The sequence below is a fragment of the Aquarana catesbeiana genome, linkage group LG05 (assembly GCF_042186555.1).
Source record: "Aquarana catesbeiana isolate 2022-GZ linkage group LG05, ASM4218655v1, whole genome shotgun sequence".
Classification (NCBI taxonomy): domain Eukaryota; kingdom Metazoa; phylum Chordata; class Amphibia; order Anura; family Ranidae; genus Aquarana; species Aquarana catesbeiana.
Window position 1 is genome coordinate 566,987,114 of NC_133328.1, and position 23,587 is coordinate 567,010,700.

The 23,587-nt window shown below is 44.2% G+C and overlaps 1 long non-coding RNA gene across 1 annotated transcript in view; it reads left to right on the top strand.

The window, feature by feature from the left end:
* The window catches only part of LOC141146142 (uncharacterized), a 69,875-nt gene that overhangs the window by 30,078 nt on the left and 16,210 nt on the right, over positions 1-23,587 (top strand). The window contains exon 2 of the long non-coding RNA XR_012244726.1: positions 6,131-6,198. This is a non-coding gene — a long non-coding RNA (uncharacterized lncRNA). The remainder of the gene's footprint in view (positions 1-6,130; positions 6,199-23,587) is intronic.

Sequence of the window (23,587 nt, forward strand, 5' to 3'; positions counted from 1 at the left end):
ATGGCGTTGTGGCAGGAGGTGGAGGACGAGTATGGTCCAACTCACCCCCTTATTTATGGCCTGATACATGACTTCCTCACAAATGAGGCGTTGGCCCACCTCCATTTCCTGCAATTTGCTGGCTGCCATGCAGGCATAGGCCTCTTAAAGATTGGGGGTGGTTCTGAGGGCCGCAGTAGCCTGTTGAATCAAAGAAAGCGCTGACTCCTCCACGTTACTCCCCTTCCTGGGCCTTTTTGTTGGAAGGTGAAGGGGAGGAACCTGCGATTCAGTCAGGCTACTGGGCACGGCCACCTCCTGGCTGCCACTTTCCACAGCCATCTCCTGGCTGCCACTTTCCACGGCCACATCCTGGGTGCCACTTTCCACGGCCTCCTCCTGGCTGAGACTTTTCACGCCCGCCTCCTGGCTGAGACTTCCCTGTGTATGAAAATGGGACATAGTCTTAGGTTTTTGGTTATCAATCACACACAATTTCGAGCTCATGACTGTTGCAAATTGAATGTTAACAAATAGAAAAGACTATACTTCTGATCCCAGCATTTGTCATTCTTGTCCCAATAATTTTTGGCTACTACTGTCTATTGATATGTAAACCACTTTGTTAATTCTGAAATTAGTGATCAATAATAACATCTAGTTAACATTATTCATTTTTGGCAAGAAATATGTTGAACAATGTTATACCAGGCTCAAGCTAGGCTCCTCCACATCTTCCTGGGTGGAAGGCCCAGGTTGGACTTCTGAAGCCTCATCTGAGATGGAAGGAAGAGTGGAAGGAAGGGTTGAGAGTGATGGCCTGATTTCAGTCTGGTCTGACAAAAAACGCAGTCTGTCGTAGTACCATAGCCTGGGGACATAAACATCATCTGCTCCTGCCTCAGAACTCATGGAATCCTGGACCTTCTTGCACTCCCTATTATATGTGCTCCTCAGGCCACCAATTTCGCACTTCAAATAGGGGATGGTTGCCGTGGGAATCAACGGCTTCACCAATTCCAGCAATTGATCCAGTGCTGCCTTCCACTTTATTTTATTATTATAAAAAGTGTGTTTCACCTGCCACAGACAGGGCAGCTTCCTGTATTTATCAATAAATTGGGGGGGGGAAGTCATGATCATTGAATCTATCCATTTTATCTGCAAGACACAACACAAGACAAACCCTAATGTCAGGCTAAACTCTCCTAATCTTGTTCCAGTATAGGCCTCAATCTATAAGCAGTATAGGCCACTGATGCCCCAAGTTAAAATTGTACCTTCATTAGCATGATCGGCGCTTATGCTACTCCGTCCTCCGCTCACAGATTGTACGTATGACGCAGGCGTGTTACGCTTTATATACACTGCGCATGCGTCTCCAGATCTCAACCCCATAGAAAACCTTTGGAGGGAGTTAAAATCCGTGTTGCCCAGCGACAGCCCCAAAACATCACTGCTCTAGAGGAGATTTGCATGGAGGAATGGGCCAACATACCAGCAACAGTGTGTGACAACCTTGTGAAAACTTACAGAAAATGTTTGACCTCTGTCATTACCAACAAAGGATATATAACAAAGTATTGAGATGAACTTTTCATATTGACCAAATACTTATTTTCCACCATAATTTGCAAATAAATTCTTTCAAAAATCAGACAATGTGATTGTCTGGATTTGTTTCCACATTTTGTCTCTCATAGTTGAGGTATAGCTATAATGACAATTACAGGCCTCTCTCATCTTTTTAAGTGGGAGAACTTGCACAATTGGTGGCTGACTAAATACGTTTTTGCCCCACTGTATACCTTTTTTTTATTCACATAGGGGAGAAAAGACGCAGGACATCAGAGGACACCAGGGACCCCCAACCTCTTAAAAAGGGGGAAGTCACCACACCACAACTTGAAGATGTGAAGGGAGGAGAGGTTGATGACGTGGTTGAAATAGTGACCACAACAGCATGGAAAAGGACCTGGGAGTCCTAGTAGATGATAGGCTCAGCAATGGCATGCAATGCCAAGATGCTGCTAACAGAGCAAACAGAATATTGGCATGCATTAAAAAGGGATCAACTCCAGCGATAAAATGATAATTCTCCCACTCTACAAGACTCTGGTCCGGCCGCACCTGGAGTATGCTGTCCAGTTCTGTGCACCAGTCCTCAGGAAGGATGTACTGGAAATGGAGCGAGTACAAAGAAGGGCAACAAAGCTAATAAAGGGTCTGGAGGATATTAGTTATGAGGAAAGGTTATGAGCACTGAACTTATTCTCTCTGGAGAAGAGACGCTTGAGAGGGGATATGATTTCAATCTATAAATACCGTACTGGTGACTCCACAATAGGGATAAAACTTTTTTGTGGAAGGGGGTTTAACAAGACACGTGGCCACTCATTAAAATTAGAAGGTTAGGTTTAACCTTACACTACGTAGAGGGTTCTTTACTGTAAGAGCGGCAATGATGTGGAATTCCCTTCCACAGGCAGTGGTCTCAGCGTGGGGAGCATCGATAGTTTCAAAAAACTATTAGCTAAGCACCTGAACGACCACAACATACAAGGATATACAATGTAATACTGACTTATAATCAATCACACACACACAGGTTGGACTTGATGGACTTGTGTCTTTTTTCAACCTCACCTACTATGTCACTATGTAACTATGTAACTATGTAACTGCTCTAGACCTCCCATGATCCAAATATCAGTAAACAGGTATAATTCACCAAATTTCTTTGGTTAACTGCAAAAGTTTATTATTTTATTTTTCTTGTTTTAGTTAATATATGGGTGACATGACTGTATTGCCGCAAGATATGTTGTCACACATGGTAACAAAACCAAAATTCTGTAACTATTAACTGATAACCTTGAAATGTGACTCTGAAAATGTATTAACTTAAAAATGTCAAAAATGCAGTTAAAAAAAAGAAAACATCAATTAGCAAACTGTGTATAGCAAGGATTGGTTAATAATTTCACCCTTGCTGATGGGCGCAGTGTTTACCAGTAGGAATATGCTGATGGAAATGATAGGTGATTATAAATTTGTGCTCTAGCAGCCACATGCCCTGATCATTTCCAGTAATATACAGTGGTAAAAATACCATTCATAGATCATATCCAGGTTTTCTTGTCACTATGGTTTATACAGGCTCTCAGTATAATTGTTCTCTGTGATCCCTGGATAACACAACAGCAGTGTATTTCAACCAAGCCTATAAACACAAATTCATCTGAAATACCAGAAGGTAATAATTAAAATAGGATATATAAATAATATGTATTATGCAGCTGAAACATAAAATAATCTCATGTTAGAGCAAACATTATGTGGTACTCACGCTCTCACAAACCTATAAGAAATCAATCTACAGCAGTTTAGAATTAGTAGACTAAAGATAAATACTGGCTGCTGAGATTTATTGCACTCTTCATATTATTTTTTTGACCTTTGAGGTTTTAAAATACAAACTTACATTGTTAATGGGATATAAAAAAAAAAAAATCCCATTAACAATGAAACTTTGGATTTGGATATAGCAAGGGATGTGGTTGCCATGATTATCCACCAGACAGTTAATTAACTAATTTAGCTCTTTAAGATATAAACCTATATTTCTTAATGAAAGTATAATTCAAATCACTGCAAAGAAAGGAAGTTGACAATTGATCTGCTAGGCAGGCAGCCCAAGGTAGCCTATTCTACCTTAATCGTATCCTCATGATTTCCCATTGCAGCACTATAGCCTTCTAGAAATTATGAAATCCCAGCTATGGGGCACAGAATCCCATACCCCAAATTCCTAAAAAGTGGTACTTGGTTCCTGAGCATCAATCCTATGTAAATCCTGACTTTTCATCATTTGCATAGGAACTGGGGTGCTCAAGTGGTGGCGTGGGCAGACAGGCATTATTCACATAGAATGTAAGGAAGATAGGGGGCGCTAGATACCATATTATTCAAGTGCTCTAAATAAATAAATCTCCTGCATTACCAAAAAAATGGAAATGTAAGAAAGCTAGGGGGCGCTAGATACCATACTATTCAAGTGCTTTAAATAAATAAATATCCTGCATTACCAAAAAAATGAAAAACATAATAATGACAAATCATAATTAGATTACACATTGGAGTGCCCACAATAGTGAAAAAAATATATAGTGATTGATTGTCCACATAAAAAAGTGTTTTGAAGTGGTTGACGCTTCCCTGAAGACGTTCACTACGAAACGTACGTCGGAGCGGTACGTGGTCACATGTCCTATCACCCAACAACATCCGGATCCTTTGGCTGCCCCCCTGTGTAAGCTGGAACGCACGCCAGCGTGGAGGAGACATGAAAGGCTTTTTCTGACTGTGAAGTCACCCTGACATGCAAGCAGCCCCAGTGCCGGGTAGGCACCCACCAATGTAAGCGGCCATTTGGCTTTTTAATTTGTTTACTTTTTTAATAAATGGTTTTACGCTATGGAGACTGTTTTTGTTTCCTATGTATCCTTATCCTATCTTGAATGAGCTTGACGGGAACGATCCATGCCTATAATACCAACCACAGTCCGGCCATCCATGTGAGCAGGCACAACCCTGCACAAGCGCTAGTGACTCTCTTTTAAACTAAAGGAGTCATTGGTATCTGGTAAGCAGATATCTACTACTTCGAGGTGTTTTCCTTTTTCTTATTTTCCTTTGGTGATGGAAAACCTTTCGTTTACAGCAACAAGATTGGGATATTATTGAAAGATATCATTTCAACCACTTCAAAACACTTTTTTATGTGGACAATCAATCACTATATATTTTTTTCACTATTGTGGGCACTCCAATGTGTAATCTAATTATGATTTGTCATTATTATGTTTTTCATTTTTTTGGTAATGCAGGATATTTATTTATTTAAAGCACTTGAATAGTATGGTATCTAGCGCCCCCTAGCTTTCTTACATTTCCATTTTTTTGGTAATGCAGGAGATTTATTTATTTAGAGCACTTGAATAATATGGTATCTAGCGCCCCCTATCTTCCTTACATTCCTTTTTTTGATTATCTATTTTTTTGATTATTCAAAAATTGGGGAGCAGCTTACACTGATTGTTTATATATTTCCACAAATTTTCTTTATTATTGGGAATGTTTTCTTACTAGATGTATCACCAGTATATGTAATTCATATATATTATCTGCTATCGACACCACTGGCGCGAAGGTTTTTACTATTTTCTATTATTCACATAGAACTGGCTATCCACTACACAATGCAAGTGTTAATTGTATTTCTTTGAACTACCGTATTTATCGGCGTATAACATGCACCGGCGTATAACACGCACCCCAATTTAGGAGGGAATTTTAAGGAAAAAAAAACTTTTAGGAGGGAAGTTGAAGGGAAAAAAACTTACATTTAAATGCCCATCATTGCAGCCTTCCCCAGTGCAGCCTTCCCCAGTGCAGCCATGTCACTGCAGCCATGTCAGTGCAGCCTTCTCAGTGCAGCCATGTCAGTGCAGCCATGTCAGTGCAGCCATGTCAGTGCAGCCTTCTCAGTGCAGCCTTCCCCAGTGCAGCCTTCCCCAGTGCAGCCTTGTCAGTGCAGCCATGCACCAGTGCAGCCTTGCCCCAGTGCAGCCTTGCCCCAGTGCAGCCTTCGATCCCCTGTCCCTGCTTGCTGGGCTTCAAAATTGATGACCGCGATTTGAAAATGGCGCCGCCGGCGCCGAAATACACAGAGCCGGTCCTCGGCTCTTTCCGGCGGGTCTCGTTCACTTTCGGCTCCACTCATAGTCCCGAGTGGAGCTATCCGAGTAGGTTCGGATAGCTCCGCTCAGGACTACGAGTGAAACCGAAAGTAAACGAGAGCCGCCGGAAAGAGCCGAGGACCGGCTCTGTGTATTTCGGCGCCGGCGGCGCCATTTTCAAATCGCGGTCGGCGATTTTGATATTTTGACAGCTCGGGATCGCAGGGGATCGGCGTATAACACGCACCTGCGTCTTTCCCCTGATTTTAAGGGGAAAAAAGTGCGTGTTATACGACGATAAATACGGTAATTACATGTTTACTTTAACATTGAACTGGCAATATTGACTCACAAACAATTTAATTAATTTGAATATTATTATTTTTGTGACCAAAAGAATTTCGTTTTAGGAATAGCACATCTGTGGACGCAGTGGCTCATTTTATGGGGTCTTCTCTTGCCCAACCCACTCTTACTGGTGAGTCCCATGCTTTCAGCTGGTTTAATTTCAGAAGCAGTATACACAGTATACTCTTTATAAGATGGTTCCTTTTTAAAATGGCCATTGTTTCTGCCTTATATGTTCATTACCATATTGCATGCAGATATCATGTTGGACAGATTTGGATGAAGTTAAAGAGATAGATATGCAATTAGATAAACGTTGTACTGCCAACTTTACTTTTCATAGACTTACCTCCACTTTTCTATTACAGTAAGGTAGGTACACATGGGAAGATCTTTTTTGTTCAACCCAGCAGTCTGAACGAAAAAAAACCTGAGAGGTAACTGTACTAACTAAGCGATATTAGTGTTCTGATCTCCCCTGCTGAGCTATTGTGCCCCCTGCCAGAAAACGCTGATCAGCGCTGGCAGCCAATGGCTGATCAGATGTTAGTTTTCCAGCATGCCTGTTCGACAGAAACCGGTCTTTAGACTGGCTTCTGACAGACAGGCTACTGTACTCACTTGCCAATATTCGGCCCATGTGTACCAGCCTTTAGTCTAACTGTGACAGTGCAGACCAATAAGCACCAACGATAAACCTAGTGCACTCTGTAATCAGCAATCAGTTATTATTGCCCATCAGTGCCACCCATCAGTGCCCATCACAAAAAAAACAGTGGTGATCAAATACCACCACAAGAAAGCTCTATTTGTGGTAAAAAAAATGATACAAATTTAGATTGGGTGCAGTGTTGTATGACCGCGCAATTGTCATTCAAAATGCGACAACGCTGAAAGCTGAAAATTGGCCTGGGCAGGAAGGGGGTATAAGTGCCCTGTATTGAAGTGGTTAAAATTGTCCCTCTCTACCTATAAGTAAAATGGCGTTATAATATTATACATAAGTGATGCTTTGACAATTCTGGTCTATCATGGAAATATAGGGAGGCATGCCTCCATTCTGTGCTGAGTTACAGCACTCCCAAATTGTTCCTTTACTGTATTACATAAATGTAAAAAAGAAGGGTTCAGACCATCCATTCTCAACCAAGTTCTGTGGAACCCTAGGGTTCCTCCAGAGGTTGCTAGGGGTTCTCTTAGCTGTGGCTATTTGACCTCCCATCTAATGGTTTCTTCATATTTCCAGGTCCATCACCACTTGGCAGAGCCAGTAGCATGACGTCATTTATCTTTTTGGCTTACTGTAAGTCCCCTTTCACACATGCGGACCGTTCAGGTCCGCTTGTCAGTTTTTTAGGCGGATCTGAACGGATGCTCCATACAGTTCTATGGAGCAATGGATGTCAGCGGTGACATATACGCTGACATTGGATCCACTCTGCTAAATTCAGATTGATGGAAATCCTATTTTCCATCTGTCTGGCGGATCGGATAGGATGAAAACGGACAGGCGGATCTGTTTTCATCCGATCCCCATAGCGGAGAACAGAGATCTGACAGGTCCGTCTCTGCACAGTGAGCAGAGATGGACCTGTCATCCGCCAGCTTAGTGGGGATTAACGGAGCGATCCCCGCTTAGCAAGCAGAGTCCGTCAAAAACTGACATTATGTGTGAAAGGGGCCTAAGGGGGGCATTTTTCCCAATAACCACCAATATAAGGGGCTTTTTCCTAATGATCCCCAATGGACTATTCTTGGCAAGGGGTTCCCTGAGACCTGAAAATTATTACAAGTGTTCCTCCAGGGTAAAAAGGTTGAGAAAGGGTGATTTAGAATACATAATACAGAGCACTTGTGTAAACTGTATGTGTAGCAACAGTCACTTGTTAGAATGTACCACTTGTTAGAAGATATTATTCACCAGTGGCGGCCCTTCCATTAGGGGTGCACGGGCGCGCAGCACGCCTATCCATGTGTCCAGCCCCCTGATCTAAATGCGGGGTGCCAGACGCATGGATTCCAATGGGGTTTTTTTTTTTTTAAGCACGTGATTAGAGCCAGAGGCTATTAAAAGGGTGGGCTCAGGGGACAGAGCACTGCACCTTGAGCCCACCCAGTTGTGTGACAATAGCGAATGAATATTCACTATTTTCACACTAATTCTCCTCCCAGCCAATCAGGAAGTGGGTCATGAGACCTGTTTCCCAATTGGCCGAAAGGAGAAGTGATCTTATTGGCCGAGGAGGAGGGAGGAGACGCATGGCTGGAGGAGAAACCCGGGAACCCAGATGGACCGACCCAACAGCCACCACTATAACTCCAGGGATGGCTCACCCGCAGCGGCCCAGCCATCCAGCATCCAGCCCTCCCTGGCTTGGACAGGGGAGGGAGGAGGAGGGGAGATTGGAGATAAGGTAAGGAGGCCGTCCATCTCCCGTGGGGGGGTGTTGCTGGTGTTCCCCGCATTCATGTCCGTCTCCGGGGGGAACGGCCTCGTCTCCCACCGAGGGAGTGGGGAGGCGTTGGTCCCCCCCCGAGTTATTGAGCACCAGCCTCCACTGTTATTCACTACATCAAGAAAGCCTAGGCTTCTGAGTTACATGACAACCGGTTAAATGTCATTTCCATTATTATCACCATCACTACATTATGTTTAGACAATATGGAGCCGCTGCTTAGTGCTAGGTGTAGAAATAGCTTTGGTGTAAATCATAATTGACTTTATGAATGATAGAAGGTTACCAGACTAATGCATGGAAACTACTATCACACTCTGTAAATCTACTTCTTCACATGCCATGTTTCTGAATATTACGTTGGTAAGCTATTCATTTCATAATGTTGCTGTAACCAATAATTCTAAATTGATAGAACAAACTCACATTTTGTTATTAAAAGCAAAACTGTAGACATCCAGAAAATACCATGTAACCCAGCTGGACTAATAGTCGTGCTCATGTAAATTCTTTACATTTTACTTGTTAGCTGTCTGGCTACAGAGTGATAAGAAAGACACTGATCCAGGGAAGAGGGTCAGAAAACAAGCTCCGCTCACTCCAGTACACCTATTATAACACCTTCCACATGCTCTGTAAATGTAATGGTGGTCTGGATAAGAGATAGGGCATTGCTTAATTTCCCTTCACTTCCTGTCACAGAGCCAAAACAGGAAGTGAAAGGAAATCCCTGCAAATTAAGGGAATTCCCTGGGGATGCCAAGGTCACCAGAACTAGTGTGCCCATTGGAAGATTTCCCCTCCTATTACTTTTCTGGGGACAACCCAAAATTTGGGATTTTCTCTTACTTTCACTTTCAGGCTGGGTTCACACCATTGCGATGTGGGTTTCCCCGCATACAATTCTCACGACAGGAGATTGTGACCGCCACTCTATGGAGCTGGTTCAAATTTCTCCGGGGCAGCTTCAGAGCGGCTTGCACAGGAGTCCTGTAGGTCTTTGACTCCAATTCAGGGCTGAATTCAAGCAAAGATTTGGCTCTGATTCATCAGAAATGGAGAACAGGGACGCACCGGCCCCCTTGCTGCGATCTGTCTGCAGTGTGAACCCAGCCTCAATGATAATGGTAAACATGCCATAGAATCTCCCTAACGGGGGCACAGACAGTAATGAAAACCTGACAAGTGCTCTAATCCATCTCTACTCTGTCCAAAACCCCCAAAAAAGTTTTGCCTTTAGTTATACTTTACAATCAACTTCTGTTATCTGTTCTCTTTTTGTCACTTAGGCTTCATTCATACAGGTGCTGAGGCCTGTACAGTGTGAATGCAGATGAAACTGCCTAGAGCTGTGTGCAGCCAGCCTATGTTGCTAAACGGGGACATGACAGCTTTAGTGCTGGTTCACACTAGAGCGACTTGGGATCCGACTTGTAAGTGCTCAAGTTGGCCCAAGTTGCTGGACATAAGAAATGCCATTGAAGTAAATGAGAGCCGTCTTAATGTACACTACTGAAGTTGCTCCGACTTCAGAAAAGGTTCCAGTACTACTTCAAGGAGACTCCTAGGTGAAATGTACTCATAGATTTCAATGGAAGTTGCCTCAAAGTCGGATCTCCATCTACATTGAAGTGACTTTACAGGAAAAAGAGAATAATTTACCCAGGTACTTCCCACGTTTACCCAGGCAACCCCCTCCCTCCCACAGAGCTGATTATTCTGTGATAAGTCACCTGTCCTGGAGGCAACTTTAAGTCTCGTTGTAAGTTGCGCAAAGTTGTGATAAAGTCGTGCTAAGGTCACCTCCAAATCGCCTTGCAAAGTCACGCTGTAAGTTGGGTTCCCCCTGTGTGAACCGGCACTAACGGACACAACTGCACAACCTCATTTGACAGGCACGCAAGGACATGTTGTTGGCATATCCAGATCTAAAAGCATGCTTCTTTCACTTTCACATAAAGGGCTATTAATTCTCTTTGCAACATCATTTTGTTCTGGATTGTATGGTACAGTATTCTGGAACACAGTTCCACTCCTCCTCAGAATAGATTGTTTTTCGACTTTGCATCATTATCTCCGCAGAGTGTTTTGGTCATTTTTCCAATTTGTAGCTTACTTAAATTTTTCAAGTTTTCACGTTTATTTAGAATGTTTAATTTGCTGCTTAACATGTAGAGCACTATTATGTGCATTCATAAAGAGTGTCTAAGAGTGTCACTAGTTGTTAGGAGGCTGTTGGTGGTGAGGTCAACAGTGTCTTGAGCAACAAGTGAGAGGAAGGGGTAGTAGTGGCAAATATGCCGCTCTGCTACACTGAGTACAGGGACAAGCTCTCTGCTAGTCTCTGTACGCTAACTTAGAGCAGGTCCTAACTACCTCCAGTTTCGTTATCTATGACCTGAAAGTAATTATTTTTTAATTTGGTGCCATAATAGCACCCTCATTGTAAGGGTGGTGCTATTAAGAGCTAATTGAATTTGATGCACGTGATGGTAAAGTTACAGAACTGGGTGATAGGGATTTTTGATTTTGGCACAGGCCATTTTAAAGGGCCATAGTGCCAGAAAACTGTTGGTAGTGATTTATTGAATTCCTCTGACTATACTATATCTCGAATAGTTGTAGGCCTATTTCTCACAGTCTCTGCAGGCAATTGATCTGGGCTCTAGTATACAATTTTATATGTCACATACTTGGTAGGGTTGAATAAAGACAATAGTCCATCCAGTTCAACCTATATTGGTGTGTGTTATTTTTCACTGGGCACTTTGCCCCCTTCTTAACCAGCCCAATTTTCAGCTTTTAGCGCTCTCACATTTTGAATGACAATTACTCAGTCATATAACACTGTACCCATTGAAAATGTTGTCCTTTTTTTCACACAAATAGAGCATGCTTTTGGTAGTATTTAATCACCACTGGGTTTTTAATTTTTTGTGCTATAAATGAAAAAAGACCGAAAAGTTTGTAAAAAAAAAATAGATTTTTCTTCGTTTCGGTTATAAAATTTTGCAAATCATTAATTTTTCTTTTTACATTTTGGCCAAAAGTTATACTGCTACATATGTTTGGTAAAATATAACCCAAATAAGTATATATTATTTGGTCTTTGTAAAAGTTATAGAGTCTACAAGCTGTGGTGGTAATCATTGAAAATTCATCACACCTGATGTACTGATGGCCTATCTTTTTCTTGAGATACTAACAAGCCAGGAAAGTACAAATACCCCCCAATTGACCCCTTTTTTAAAAGTAGATATTCCAAGAGGCATGGTGAGTTTTTTGAAGTTGTAAATTTTTCCCACAAGTCTTTGCAAAATTACGATTTTTTTTTCACAAAATTGTCATATTAACAGGTTATTTCTCACACACAGCACGTGATTAGAGCCAGAGGCTCTAATAGGTGTCAAAAAAAGGGTGGGCTCGGGACAAAGAGCACTGCACCCGAAGCCCACCCAGTTGTGTGACAATAGAGAATGAATATTCTCTATTGTAACACTGATTCTCCTCCCGGCCAATCAGGAAGCAGTTAATGAGACCCATCACCGGATTGGCCAAAAGAAGATCTGATCGGATTGGTCGGCAGGAGGAGGAAGGAGGAGACGCAAGGAGGAGAGGAGGGAGAAGACACAGGGGAATCGAGCAAACAAGCGGCCCACAGCCTGGAGAGAAGCCGCCGCTGCCCGCGAGGTAAGGTAACTGCATGGCCCCGACTGACTGACCGACCGGGGGAGGGGGTGCCGCCGGTGACCCCCGTGAGCCGGCCAGCCAACGAACTGCCCTCCCCTTAAAAAAAACACCAGCCGCCACTGCACACACCATATGCATACTTGCAACTATACCCAAAACACATTCTGCTACCCCTCCTGAGTATGGTGATACCACATGTGTGAGACTTTTACACAGCCTGGGGACAAACAGAGGCCCAACATACAAGTAGCACCTCCGGGCATTCTAGGAGCATAAATTACACATATAATTTCCTGATAACCTATCGCACTTTTAAAGGCCCTGGAGCACCAAGATAATGAAAACGCCCACAAAGCACCCCAACGTATAATCTTTGAGGCATTATGAATCTTTTGAACATGTCATTTTTTTTCCACAAATTTTGGGAAAATGTGGAAAGAAAATAAAAACGCATTTTTTAAAGTTGTCCATTTCTAAGATTTTTCTAACACATAGCATGTACATAGCAAAAATTACACCCCAAAATACATTCTTCTACTCCTCCTGGGTATGGCGATACCACATATGTGAGAATTTTACACAGCCTAGCCACTTACAGAGGCCCAAAATTCAGGGGGCACTGTCAGGTGCTCTAGGGACATAAAATTACAAATAAAATTTCTACTACCTATTACACTTTTTTTGAGGCACTGTAGGGCACTGATAAGCACTGATGTGGCATGGATGAGCACTGATGTGGCACGGATGAGGCATGGATGTGGCATGAATGACCACGGATGAGGCCAGATGAGGCATGGATGAGACACGGATGAGCACTTAAGTGGCACGGAAAAGGCATTGATGTGGAACGGATGTGGCATGGATGTGGCACGGATGAGGCATGGATGAGGCACAGATGGGCATGAATGAGGCACAGATGGGCATGGATAAGGCACAGATGGGCATGAATGAGGCAAGGGTGAGGCATGAATGAGGCATTTATGAGGCACGTATGAGGAACAGATGGGTAAGAATGAGGCACATATGGGCATGAATGAGGCACAAATGGGCATAAATGAGGCACATATGGGCATGAATGGGGCACCGATCGGTGTGTACAGCGTGCGAGGAGAGGAGAGAGAGCGAACCAGACATGTGGGGGGTTTGTTGTCAAGTGATCTGGGAGGACGTCATTGTTTGCCCTTTCCAGAATAACCCGACCGCACTGTAGCTGTCATTCAGCTATGGCCCAGTCGGCAAGTGGTTAAAAGGATAGTTCACTGTAATGAAGCTTGGAATAGTGGCTGATTCATAATGGTGGGACAAATACTGTTAGGAGACGCTGATGTCAATTCCAGCCACCTGTCTGTCTGTTGCCTGCTAGAATGTGTATTGTAAATAAGTCTACTATGGGATTTAAGAGTCATTAGATCCCCATTGTTATATATAAAAAAACCCAGAAGGGTAAAAGCTGCGCTCAAAAACCAAAAAACAAAAAATGACAAAAGGAAATCAAAAGCTGCCAGCACTCTAAAAGTCCAGTATCTGACTCCAAAGCATATAATAAACAGAAAAGTGCAGCACTAAATGCATATACAGCATATAGGATCCTGACAAGAGTATCCTACCATGTGACTTAACATGAATAAGTGAGCAAAGTGACAAATATGAAAAATTCCAATGGTAAAACGATCAGCATATATTACAAGTGCATGTGAAAAACAGGAAAAGATCTGAAAAAAAGTCCAAACAGGGATATTCTATCCGTAGGTAGATATAAAGCACCATTTTATACTGAGCTTGAGCCATTGATAGAATACATCCCCACTGGAGAGGGATTAACATGACTGACTGTTAAAGCTGCTGGTCCTGTATTGCACCCTCGGTTTTGGGAGACCCTAATCCCTATGCTGGGCGAGACTGCCGTAATAGCAGTCATCGCCGTCCGGTAAGCAGAATATATATACTCACTTCACGGTGGATCATCTACTGGCGTTTTTTTCTTCACGTTTCTTTTGGATGGGTGCTTTATATCTACCTACGGATAGAATATCCCTGTTTGGACTTTTTTTCAGATCTTTTCCTGTTTTTCACATGCACTTGTAATATATGCTGATCGTTTTACCATTGGAATTTTTCATATTTGTCACTTTGCTCACTTATTCATGTTAAGTCACATGGTAGGATCTTACTCTTGTCAGGATCCTATATGCTGTATATACATTTAGCGCTGCACTTTTCTGTTTATTAGATCCCCATTGTTGTTTGTGTTAATTAACTCTGTTATTGTGTGAAGAAGAGTCTGTGTTGATTTGTGATAATGTTGATTGTGTTTTCTGAGCTACAAGACGGCCAGTCTGGCCTAAAGGTCATGTCTGAGTCATCTAGGCTGTCTAAAGGGATTAGTTAATTAGCCCATGTTAATTACCTTTCTGGTCACAGATGTTCAGAGTAATATAAGCCGGAGGTATGCACCTCCACTTTTAGGGTATAAAAGAGCCTGTATTTTGCAATAAAAGAGATCCCTGTTTGAACTTACATACAGCCTGCCTGGTGTTTGTTCTGAGCTATCACAACTGGATTCGAATGGCACATAGCTGTAGTTCAAATCCCGGAGTATCGGATGACTGAACCATCAGACTTGCGATCTGCAATCTGATTCAATAGCCACAGAGGAGTGTCGGGAGAGTGGAACAGAGCGAGCAGGGGCTTGTTACATTGGTGGCAGCAGTGGGATTTGCTCTCCAGTTACTGGGACACTCCAAACCACCACAGTGAATGGCCAGCTATGCAACCTGCAGGAGAGCCACGTTGAAAGACTTACTTGAGAGCCGTTGAGGGACCGGTGGGACAAAGAACAAGGCCACCCTGATCAGTGAGCTAGCCAAGATGGATCAGAGGGATGGTGATGCAGGACCCCGGTCAGTTGAAGACTTGTTTCAGCAACGAGTTCGAGAGCGGTTGGCATTATATGGTGCTAACCCATCAGAGACCGCCATACAGAATGCCATTAGAGACATCCAGCTGCAGGATGAGCGACAAGAGAGAGAACTAGAGCGGCAACATGAGCGGAGAATGGCGGAAATACGGCAAGCGAAGACAACACCTAAAGATACAGCGCCTTTCCGTAAGTTGCCCTTTCGGGCGTTCAAACTATTTAAGGAAGGAGAGGAGGAAATTGAAGCGTTCCTGCAGGACTTTGAGAGACTATGCCAGCTACATAATGTACTGTCCCAAGATTGGGTTGCCTTACTGGCGAGTAATTTGACTGGCAGAGCAGCCGATGCGTATCGGGCCCTGGAGGACGAGGACGCTAAAGATTATGACCGGGTAAAAGAAGCTCTGCTAGCCCGATTTGCCATTACACCCGAAGCCAGTCAGATTAAGTTTAGAGAATCCCGGAAACAAGCCAACATAACATACGTGGAGTGGGCACATCGTCTGCAGCGGAACCTTAAGGGCTGGTTCCAGGGAAGCCACGCTCATACCATAGAGGACATCACCTAGCTAGTACTCTTAGAACAGTTCTTTAACCACACCCCTCCGGTAGTACGGGATTGGGTGCGAGATAAGTGACCACAAACTGTACAGCAAGCGGCTACTTTGGCTGATGAATATCTGGACTCTCGAAGGTCAGGCGAAAGCGAGTGCTATCCACTATCTCGGCCCAGTTTACCAGCCTCTAACCCAACTTCAGTACCTCAGTGGTCTGCCTCTAGACCCCCAACCCGACCCAACCCTCCTAACGGACCTAAGTGCTATACCTGTAACCAAACCGGTCATCTGCAGCGATATTGTCCTACCCGATCCACGAGGTACCAAGAGACTGCTCATCCATCCAGACCAGTGGCTCATTGCTTCCAGGATGAGCCCAACCATTGAGATGTTCAGGAAGAGTTTGGCAAACTTTTTGAGACTGATCCCGTCCAAGCTGCTGCCGGAGATAATCGGCAGCACCATCGTCAGACAGTTTGGGTTAATGGGCAGCCGGCCCAGGGACTCCGCGATTCTGGGGCTACGATTACCCTCATCCAGCCTCACATGATTCCCCAGTCGGCCTGGACCGCCCAGACTGTTGCAGTCAGGGTAGCAGGGGGCAAGGTGCTACGTTTATCCACCGCCCAAGTCCTCTTGGATTGGGGCTCAGGGGAGCGACAAGTGAGAGTGGGATTACTACGTGAGATACCCGCGCAAGTACTTTTGGGGAACGATTTGGGGCATTTGACTTCCTCATATGCCTCAGAGGCCGCCATGGCCGTGACCACCCGACATCAGAGCCAACTTCAAGGCAACTCCACTCCTATGGGGACCCAGGTAAGACCAAATCCTCCTACATTACCCCAACTTGACAACCCTGTGTCTTGGGATTCTCCCTCCGACATTAGGCAAGAGACTCAGAATGACCCAACATTAGCTGGTTATCGGGACAGGACGGACAAGGATCCAGGGGGGTTGGGGGAAGACAGAATAGAGTGGGAGGGGGGTTTCTATATTGTTACACCGAGGGAATGGCTACCAGTAAGCGACAGGGTCCCCACAAACAGCTAGCTGTACCCCAGAAATACGCTATTGCGGCTGGCTAACGACACCCCCTTGGCCGGACATTTAGGGATAGCTAAGACCTGGAGTGCGAGACAGCATTTCATCACTTAAAAACTGCCCTAACGCAAGCTCCCATACTGGCGGCACCCGATCCTAACAAACGCTTTGTCATTCATACAGATGCCTCCATGTTCGGACTGGGAGCCGTACTAAGTCAAGTTGGCGATGACGGGAAAGAGCACCCGGTGGCGTATCTCAGCCGCAAATTGTTACCCCGTGAAGTTGGATATGCTGCTGTGGAAAAAGAGTGTTTGGCCTTAGTCTGGGCTTTAAAGAAATTTCAGCCCTATGTGTATGGACGCTCTTTTACCGTCATGACGGACCACAATCCTTTGATATGGCTTAACCGGGTGGCGGGAGAGAACGGCCGATTACTAAGGTGGAGCCTGGCTTTGCAACCGTACAATTTCACCATACAATATCGGCCAGGGCCTCAAAACGGGAATGCGGATAGGTTATCCCGGCAGACGGACCTGGAACCTTAAGACTACTTTTCCAACATCCTCGAGTTGACCCGTTCGGGGTCCCACTGTGGCTGTTGGACTGTTTCCCAGGGGGGAGTATTGTCATGAAGCTTGGAATAGTGGCTGATTCATAATGCTGGGACAAATACTGTTAGCAGACGCTGATGTCAATTCCAGCCACCTGTCTGTCTGTTGCCTGCTAGAATGTGTATTGTAAATAAGTCTACCATGGGATCTAAGAGTCATTAGATCCCCATTGTTGTTTGTGTTCATTAACTCTGCTATTGTGTGAAGAAGAGTCTGTGTTGATTTGTGATAATGTTGATTGTGTTTTCTGAGCTACAAGACGGCCAGTCTGGCCTAAAGGTCATGTCTGAGTCATCTAGGCTGTCTAAAGGGATTAGTTAATTAGCCCATGTTAATTAGGTTTCTGGTCACAGGTGTATGTTCAGAGTAATATGAGCCGGAGGTATGCACCTCCACTTTTAGTGTATAAAAGAGCCTGTATTTTGCAATAAAAGAGATCCCTGTTTGAACTTACATACAGCCTGCCTGGTGCTTGTTCTGAGCTATCACAACTGGATTCAAACGGCACATAGCTGTAGTTCAAATCCCGGAGCCGGATGACCGAACCATCAGACGTTGCGATCTGCACACTGATTCAATAGCCGCAGAGGAGTGTCGGGGGAGTGTAACCGAGCGAGCAGGGGCTCGTTACATTCACCTTTACAAAAAACCTGCCTACAATGGTAAGGGATGTTTGTAGATAAAAACAAACAGTGTAGCTATGACTAAAGATGAATAATACCCTTGCTATAGGTGTAGGCCATTTACATACCTTATGAAGCCTGAATGGAATACTCACAGGATGTTGCTAAGTACTCCCATGACGTTGCTAAATGAGGCCTAGTTATCACTGCTCACCTCCACCATCACAGGAGTATGCTCTCAACTTTAGTCAGAGCTGCACAGTTTGTTTTTACCTGCAGAAGCCCCTTATTTGCATAGGCAGTTTTGTGGTAAAGGTGAACTATCCCTTTAAATTTCAAGGTCTGGTTTGATGAAATATTGTTGATAGCCATCATATATGCTTTCTGAGTGTTTTCAGAGACTCTTTTATTGCAATACTTTTCTGTATCTGTAACAATACTTAATACTTCGGCTGTACATGGGATACAGTAACCGCCAAGACAGAAAGTTGGAAGTTCTAACCCTTACTTATGTAGCGCTGGTAGATTTTCATCTACCGCTGATAGGTAAATTTAGTGGGTCGCTTATTATAGGAGGTTAGACTTGCCTCTGTTCCAGCTTGGTTGACGATGCATGCGGTTCCACATTGTGCCGGTGGGTATCGTTGTCACCATCGGCAGGTGTTGGAAAAGCAACGTGTTGAAGCGAATGAGTGCTCCGCTGTCCCGGAGATAACTTGGTGGAGGTGGTCCTCCAAGTTGCATTCTGGGAGAGGGTATTTATGGGACAGACGCCATGTTTTAGGGTTCGTTTTCAGCCACCTGCTGACCCTCCTGGCCGACAGGTATGCACTAGGAATACCACCTCGTGGTCCTCCGTTCCAGAGGCCCACGTCGCTGCGGCGTGTGGGTGGGCCCAGGAGCCTGCCTGGGGCCTACCACAGCAGCGGAGGAATGGTCCTGAGCTGTCTATCCTGAGTGAAGAAGCTGGACAACCGAGAAGATCCCAGGGGAGGACCCGTCATGGAAAGATCATGCAGAGTGCTGGTCTGGAGAGGGGCCTGGTGACTCGGTTGGAGGACGCATTCCGAAGTAATCTTACAGTATAGTACTGCCGGGTTGGCTTAAAGGTTTAAGTACTGTATCTGACTTTCATCATAAACCAATACATCCTGTGGCAGAGGATCGTACGGGTTCTATTCCAGATAAGTCTGTGGCAGAGACTTTTGTTCGTGCTACGTGCTGGCTGCTAGGCAAGTGAGAGATGTCTATCCGGGCGGGCAAAGATTAAATCCTACGAAAGGGGGACTATTCATTTGCAAGTGTTCAATTACAAAGAATGTTCTGAAGAAAATACAACAGAAAAGGTATTTGAGCTTCCCTGCAGCTTTCCTACTACCTCTTTCCTGCTACTTCCCTTGTTCGTTTTATTAAAGCATTGGAAAACCTACTCAAGTGTTTGGTGCTTATATCGTCCAGAGGTAAACTCAACGGAATCCTAGACCCGGTTCCGGTGAAACAGAGGTGTCGAGAGTGAAGGTAACAAGCCCGCTTAAACCAGCAGTTCCACCGAGAGTTATTGCTACACTTACTAAAAATGTGCATTTGTTTTTGACAATGTCCCCTTTGGGGAGATTTTTTGTCACCTCCAGTTCTGAAAGGGAGTGGAAGAAATTATTTACAATAGGGACACCAACAACAATAAACCTCTAACAGAGATTCTAATCCTTCTCAGTTGGGCTTTAAAGTGGTTGTTAACCCTCACATATACCCAGTGAAATCACTGGCCTCAGGGGATACACAGAGATGAAACAAATCCTCCTGCATAAGTTGTACCTGTTTATCTGCAGTCTTCTCTTCTCTACATCCATTCAAAGTCCAGAATATATATAGCTTGTCTGAGCTGTCAGAAAAATGAGGGCAGAGAGCTGAAATGACACTCTACAGAGCTGAGCGAGTGAGGAGAGCGCTAAGAGCTGATTGGAGGGAAGGGACACACCCCCTTCACACAGCACACAGGAACAGAGTTTAGGCTATCAATCAGCTGGAAGTTCCTCCCCGTCACCATTTTTCTCTTGGTGTCAGGAAAACTTGTCAGAAGTGACTCATGCTGATAGCAGAGGAATGAAGCAGCAGACTCAAATTACAGTTATGCCGCGTACACACGAGCGGTTTTGCCGTCGTAATAAACTCTGAAGGTTTCTCCGACGGAATTCCGCTCAAGCTGTCTTGCATACACACGGTCACACCAAAATCCGACCGTCAAGAACGTGGTGACATACAACACGTACGACGGGACAACACGTACGACGTCTCATACTTGCTTCAGAGCATGCATCATTTTTGGTACGTCGGAACAGCATACAGATGAGCGGTTTTCCCGATAGGAATTTGTTCTATCGGAAAAATATAGAACATGTTCTCTATCTAAGTCCGTCTGAATTTTCGACGAAAAAAATCCGATGGGGCATACACACGGTCGGAATATACGATGAAAAGCTCCCATCGGACTTTTTCTGACGGACATTCCGCTCATGTGTACGCGGCATTAGCGTTCTTTATTGAGACAAGTACACTCTATAGAGGGATATGCTTTGTTCATATAAGGCAAAGTCCAGGTTTTTGTATTCAGGAACAGAGAAAGCTTCTGGAGCATTTTATAAAGTGAATTATGTTGGGGGACCTGTTTGTAAGAGGAGGAATGCAGGCTCCCTTTTGCATCTGGTATAGTCAAGTTATGATCACTGTGGCCTGTTATACTCCTATAGTGCCATACTTTTTTTTTTTTTTTTTTTTAATGATGCTTCAAAATTAGACATATAGCCAAAAATAAACAAAAGTCCAGATTTACTGTACACTGTGAACTGACATTTTTTTCCCTACGAAAAAATGTTCCCTTCCATTAGCTTTTCCTGCCAAGAGACACGCATATCTCTGGCTTTGGGTCATATGACTTAATTGTCAGTGACCCTTCAATGGAAAATGTGAGTCTGGAGCAGCTGAGGCAGATCTCTCCTGAATCCAGTTTGGCTCATTGATTCCAGAGTCCATATCAGCTCGCTATATTGGCTTCATGAAGACGTAATACAGACTGGGGAATTTTATTAAGTCCACGACTTCTTCCATCATATTTTCCACCCGATGTTTGTTTCTTTTTGTGTGTGATGTTGCAAGTAAACACATGTCCAGACCTCAGGGTCACCATGACATTTCCCATGTATGCCGCAGGGAACTGTAACTGCTGTCATGAGGCATAAAATGGCTATTATTAATAAACCTAAATTTTCCAAATTGCCGCAGTTGTCATGTGAGATTAAATGTGACTGTGCTAAGACTATGCCATTTGTGTACAAATAAACACTGAGAACTATGGGGGTTATTTACTAAAGGAAAATCCACTTTGCACTGCAAGTGCACTTGAAAGTAAAGTCGCTGTAGATCCGAGGGGGACATGCAAGGAAAATAAAAAACAGTTTAGCTTGCACGTGATTGGATTATAAAATCAGCAGAGCTTCCACTCATTTCAGATCTACCCCTTAGATTTAGAGCAACTGCACTTCCAAGTTCTCTTGCAGTGCAGAGTGGATTTGCCCTTCGTAAATAACCCCCATTATGTACATTAAATATTTTATTAAAACCTCACAAGTGCAGTGAGATAGATAGTGCACTAACAATCTCTATTTATATAGTCTTACCCAGCCAGTTAAAGCAATAGTAAACCTCTGGGTGTTTTTTTTTTTCTAAAACATGTCATAATGAGCTAGTACGCACTGCATACTAGCACATTATGTGAAACTTACCAAAAAACAAATCCCTCCAGCGGCGTGCTATCACCGCTGAATGTTCTTCCATCTTCAGCCGGGTTTTCTCCCGGGTTCACGGACTCCGGCTGTGTGAGTGGCCAGAGCCACAATGATGTCACTCCCACGCATGTGCGCGGGAGCCACCGTTTATGGCACAGAACTCTGAAGGAACGACGCGGCACTCTGAACGGAACAGCCAGGGCCGTATTAAGACCATCATGGGCCTGGTGCTGAGGATTATGGTGGGGCTTTTTATAAAAAAAAATTAAATAAAAAATAATTTAAAATGCAAACTATTTTTTGTTATAGCAAATTAAATAAATAGAGAGAGGGATGATAAGAGAGAGAGAGAGAGAAAGGGGATGAGAGAGGGGTGAGGGGTAAGGGAGGGAGGATGAGAGAGAAAGGGGGGTTGAGAGAGAGAGAGGATGCGCATGCGTAGAAGTGACAACAACACAGCCCGGCCAAGGCAAGTGACCGAAGGCACAGAACCCAGAAGGAACTACCTACAGCTTTAATATCATGGGGCCGCCTACTGACCCTTGAGCAGTTCCCAAGTACTTAGTTGCCAAAATTTAAAAAATATTTTCAGGGACACTTTTTTTTACAAGTGGTATATTTAGAGTAGCTGACATCCCCTATGTTCCTCTATTCATCACAGTAGTAATCACAAAATTAAATGAGTACTAACAATGGGCAGAACAAATATGAGGACTGAGAAGATTTCCTTTAGTTATACTAACAAAAGTGTGCCCATTCTAGAGCTGGTAACATTGAGGATATTCAATATAATTTTAAAGAACTGTTTTTGTGGGTAAGAGGCATAGGGGAGGAGTATGGATGGTATAAAAGTGGGAAGTATGTGCAGGTGAGGGAGAGGAATGTGGAGGGTATAACAGTGGGCACTGTGTACAGGAGAGGAGTGTGGAGGGTATGACAGTGGGCACTATGTACAGAAGAGGAGTGTGGTGGTATGACAGTAGGCAGTATGCACAGGAGAAGAGTGTGGAGGGTATCACAGTGGGCAGTATGTACAGGAGAGGAGTGTGGAGGGTATGACAGTGGGCAGTATGTACAGGAGAGGAGTGTGGATTGTATGACAGTGGGCACTATGTACAAGGGAGGAGTGTGGAGGGTATGACAGTGAGCAGTATGTACAGGAGAGGAGTGTGGAGGGTATGACAGTGAGCAGTATGTACAGGTGAGAAGTGTGGAGAGTATGACAGTGGGCACTATGTATAGGAGAGGAATGTGGAGGGTATGACAGTGAGCAGTATGTACAGGAGAGGAGTGTGGAGGGTATGACAGTAAGCAGTATGTACAGGAGAGGAGTGTGGCGGGTATGACAGTGGGCACTATGTACAGGTGAGAAGGATGAACCAATCTGGGAAGGAAAAATGTAAAGGTTTGCGGAAGGATGTTTAGGGACTGTGTAGTGATTAAGCGGGCCATACATGAATTGAAATTAAGCCAATTAAGCAGAGACCAGCCATAGTCGATCTATGTATGGGCTAGCTGGTTGTACACAAGTCAATCTATTAATCGACTTGAGTACAACCAGCCTGTCAGATTTTTCCCAAAACAATCGGTGCCGCCAGCTATAGTTAGCAACAATGATCATTGTATTCTGTGGGTTGGGAAGGCTCCCCACTGGCAGAACACAATAACACTGCGGGAGTGGTTTCCCCATACACAGGTCAGCAGGTGAGAGGGTGTTTGGGGACAGGCTGGAGACAGAGGTCTGTCAGCAGGGGGGATGTGAGGTGGTCATGGAGGGATATCAATCAGCGAGTGGGTGGGGGGGAGTAATTGGGAGTGATATCTTTTGGAGTAGGG